The 4,857-nt window shown below is 42.0% G+C and overlaps 1 pseudogene; it reads right to left on the reverse strand.

The window, feature by feature from the left end:
- Positions 1–1,150: 1,150 nt before the first annotated feature.
- LOC101995773 lies at positions 1,151–2,028 on the reverse strand (annotated as a pseudogene).
- Between the last annotated feature and the right edge of the window lie 2,829 nt (positions 2,029–4,857).

Genomic DNA, 4,857 nt, shown 5'->3' on the forward strand with positions numbered 1-4,857 from the left:
CTGGTACCTGCCATGGCCCAGCACAGATAGTTATAGCAGCTACCAAGTGAAATGCTTCTAGCATCCTTTCTTCCTCAAGGGGCGATGGGGTGTTCTATTCTTCCATCACGTCTCCTTCCTTATTGAATGTCCACAAGAACATCAGTGTGTGAACCCACATTGTCTGTGCTGCTGGAGTCTGCAATCTAAGAGGTCACTGCTGCTGTATTTCCATCAGATATCACACATAGCTCCCTTAGGGAGTGTGCAACGTCCTCGAGACTGAGTCTTAGCACCCCTGGAGACTCTAGGCTGGAGGGAGAACTATCTGTTGATTTCTTTATTTTTCTTGGGACCACTTCCAGCTGCATTAATCCCACCAAAGCTAGAAAGTAACTCACTTGAGTGTACATTGCAGAGCACACAGGGGTCATTGGGCACATCACTTTTTGTATGTGAAGAACAGTCTTCTGTGTAGAGAATATATCCTGTCATATACAGACACAGGTGCTGCAGATAATGTGCACACCAGAGAGTGGGGTGCCTTGCTTTTCTTCCTACCCATTCTGCCTCTGTACAGAATTTTTTTCTAACAATAGTAAAGTTATCTCTAAGGAGCCAAAAACAACTCAGGGCTTAGAAGGCAGAGACATAATCCAGGCCTGCTCACTGAAACTTCAACACTTTTTAAGGAGATGGTGGCTCTCTGAAAAATTAAGATATTAGTACTATAAAACATGAAGCCAAAAGTGGTAGTCTTTCTTCACATGTAGGCAATGTTTTCGAGAGAAAGTTGAATCTACATGAAGGCAGAGGCAAAATTTAAGTACAAAATGTAGCAGGATTGTGTATGAACCCTTTACAGTTTGTGTATGAACCCTTTACAGTTTGTGTATGAACCCTGAGACCATCCTAAATATTGTTGGTATTTGGAGTCACTATTTTGTAAATAAAGACTAAATTCATTGGCAAAGGTTTCCTTGAAAATTCTAGTATTTCATATCCAGAATACAGACTGAGCCTTATAGCAAATTCTGAAAGAATGCAAACACACAGGGAGTGTATCACAGCGCTTTATTGGAGATAAAAGAGAAGCACAAATGTGTGATAATCAAAGACTTGTCATGGGCCTCGGAGAGCATGATCATCTTCTTGTTTCTGGTCTCCATATTTAGAGGCAGCAGTAAAAGTAGAGTTTGCGGCCTCTTTTGCAGAATCCCCTGATGCGTTCTGGTAATCTGCAGTATCGTCTTCTACAGTAGCATATCGAGAACTTTCTTGAGGCTGGAGACACACAGAAAGAATCAATAATTGAAAATAAAAAGAAAAGAATCAATAATTGAGTTTGCAGGTCAGCAGGATTTGATTGCATACAGTCCTATGAAGGTGTGTGATACAGCATGGGTATGTTTTGTTGGAATCATTACAGCCAACAGATGATCAACTCAATGCAAACAGAAATAACGTACTTAAGGCGTTTTGGTAATGAGCAGGACTTGACGTCCATTCTCAAGGGTTAATTTTTATCCCCCCTTTTTCACCATTCATATACTTGAGTGTACTTTTACAATGATTTGAGTTCCCATAGACAAAGAAAATGTAGAAATACCTAAGACTGCTTTTGCCTATGAGGATCTCCTCAATATATTGCTCTACATTCTGGTTAAATTCCTACGTGTATTTTCAGAGCAAAAGCCTTATGAGAAAGAAACCAATAGACTTACTTCACTCTCACTATTACTGCTATGAAGAAGAAATAGACGGAAGTAAGACAGAGTTACCAAGGGAGCCAGATTGATCTTGACAGGATTCCAGGGCCCATCTTCCACCCTTTCTCAGGAGACTCCAACCCGCTATCAACTGGGCATCACCACTCACCTGCATCTTGAAGAGCAGAGCCTTCTGGGTCCCCAAAGGAGATGGACACATCCTGGTCCTCTACCCTGGCTGCACATCAGTTTGAGTCTCCTTAGCTGCTTCTGGGAGAGGATCAGCCTGGGCCTGGAAGGCCAGCAGGGCAAGGACAGAGAGGAGGACAGGTGTCTTCATGGCTGAGAGTCACCTGGAGGGTGGGTGAGCAGGAGCCCAGTGTGTAGGGACTGAGGAGCCAGCCTGCATTTATAGGGCTGTCATGAGAAGGTGCCAAGACAGCCCTGTAGATAGAGAGGGCACGCACTGATGGGAACTGGGAGAGACTGTTGCCCTCAAGATCCCTTTGATGTTCCTGTGTTCTCACAGCTGCCATCATGAAGTCGATCTGTGTGTTCAGTAACTCCCCTCCCTCCCAGCTGATGATGAAAGGGCCTTATTATCTTCTCCTGTTTCCCATCTGCTTATGTATTTACCTTTCTGTGGTCAAGAAAGAAATGAGGCAGGCATGTACCAACTTAGTATGCTCGTGGAACAAGGGGTTTTGGTGATTGGAAGTTGGAGCCTGCTGTTATCAGAAGGCATGGACCCTGGGCCAGACTTGAATACCTGTGGATTGGACAGTCAGTTCTTTGAGTGATTCTGGGCCACAATCACCTTCATGAAGGACGGGTTTGTGAGTCGCTTCTTTCGGTCATTATGGAGAGAGTAAGATGGCCCTGGTGAATTGAGCTCACGAGGAGACGAGGGACAGAGTTGGTCAGAGTGAAGCCAGAGCAGGTGGTTCCGAAGAAGCCCCTGTGAGCAGAGCACATCTATGAGTGCATCCCAGGTGCCTCTTCGCACTTGGGGAGCCATCAAACGATGTGCTGTGCCTCATGGCTCGGATCTCGGACCTGTACTTTTAGGAGATGAGCATTAAAGCGCATTAAATAAAACTACACAAGACAGCGTGTTACCAGATGTTTCTCATCCTCAGCCATGCTAGGAAGTGCTCCATTCCTGTTTCTCCATGGAACCACCAGTACTCACTAGGACACTTTTCTGTACTGAACTGCTTCAGTAAGATTCTTTTTATTCATGGTTTGCATGAAAAAAGAAGCATATCAAATTGCTCTCTTGCCTTAAAGTTATTTATGATATGTATTATCTCTGAATTCATTTTTAAAATTTGAGATTACTTTCCAATTTGTATTTGTTTCTGTGTTTTTCTAACAAGTAGAAAAAAGTCAATATATACCACTATGTGGATAAATGTATATAATAAAAATACATATAAATATGCCATATAGCCTAAAACAACAATTGTTTAGGCTCCATATCTAGAAGCATAAATGCTGACTTTATTACTACACGGCCCCAGTGATACATACAAAATCATGTATGGTCCACCGTCCTCATCCACAGTACACTTGTGAGAGCTGATCATGCTGCTGACCATCATGAGGCCAATATGACAAATATTATGGATACCTTAAGTGTCTTTCCAAGGTTGTGTGTCACTCTTTGATAATTTCATCCATCAGTGCCTTATACAATCTCTGAAACCGCAGGTCTAACCAAGACTTGTCCTGCCATTGTGTGAGTAGTCTACAGTTTACTTGACTGATTCCGAATCTTTGGGATACAAATAAGGGGTGACACATGCTGCTCATTCATGTGACAACAATGGAGAAAATGTGAAGTAGTGCTCATTTTGAGACCTGAAAATTACATGGTACTTACCCATGATAATGTGAAGCTTAGTCAAGAGTCTTTGGAATATAAATGTCTGACTTTTAAATGAAACTGTTTTAAACAAAACCCTGACTCCAGTTAGCAGCAACTGAAAAGAGGAGCACAGATTCCAGACACAAAGTGACAAAAAAAAAAAAAAAGCTCAAAATGGTTTTGCTGGCCCAGTTATAGACCTCTTCTCTCTTACTTTTGTCTTAATTTACATTGAACTCAATCCCAAAATGCATCTCCCATGCAATAGGCGAACATATTCTCCTGAAACAATCTCATTCTGAGAGAATGAATACAAGACACCTCAAGAAGGAAAATCAATGACTTCGTGTAGTGAGAACTAGAGGGGGAGAAACAAAGAGAAAGGCTACTCAAGAGATAAAATGGCAAGGAAACAACTGTGCACAAAGAAAGCTAGTTAATTGAAATTAAACAAATGAGGGTCAACAAGATGGCTTAGTGGGAGAGATGCTACCACCACACCTGACAACCTGAGTTCAAGACTCAGGATCCACACGGTGGGAGGAGCAAACAGACTGCCATTAGCTGTCTTCTCACCTCCACACATGCCTGTGACACGAGTTCTGCCTACACGTGCAATAAGTAAATAAATGTAAAACAAATTTTCACGAGACCCCTCCATGTTGTAGAATACTCTAACTAGGAAAAATTTATTACACTTGTCTGTGTTTCAGACTATTACTTTAACTGTGTAAAGGTGAAGTACATTTGTTTATTCTCTATTTGCTTAACAATATAAGGATGTGTGCTTAATTATGTAAAGATGCGTTGCACTTGTTTCACCTTGCATGCTTAAGGCACCGGATTGGTCTAATAAAGAACTTAATGGCCAATAGCTAGGCAGAGAAGAGGGATAGGTGGGGTAGGTGGGCAGAGAGAATAAATAAAAGGAGAAATCTAGGCTCAAGAAGAATGAGAGGAAGAAGAATGGGAAGAGGGAGGAACAAGAGGAGAGAATGGGGGGGAAAGATAGGGAGATGCTGGGACTAGCCAGGCAGTCACAAGACCGCAGATACAGAGAAGGACACATAGAAAGAAAGTTAAAAATCCCTGAGGCAAAAGGTAGATGAAGAGAAACAGGTTAAGTGAAAAAAACTAGCCAGAGTGCCCACTTAAAGAAAACAGAAAAAGCACACATTGGAGACTTAACAGCCCACCTGAAAGCTCTAGAAAAAAAAGAAGCAGATTCACCTAGGAGGAGTAGAAGACTGGAAATAATCAAACTGAGGGCTGAAATCAACAAAATAGAAACACAGAAAA

The sequence above is a fragment of the Microtus ochrogaster genome, linkage group LG7_11 (assembly GCF_000317375.1).
Source record: "Microtus ochrogaster isolate Prairie Vole_2 linkage group LG7_11, MicOch1.0, whole genome shotgun sequence".
Taxonomy (NCBI): Eukaryota; Metazoa; Chordata; class Mammalia; order Rodentia; family Cricetidae; genus Microtus; species Microtus ochrogaster.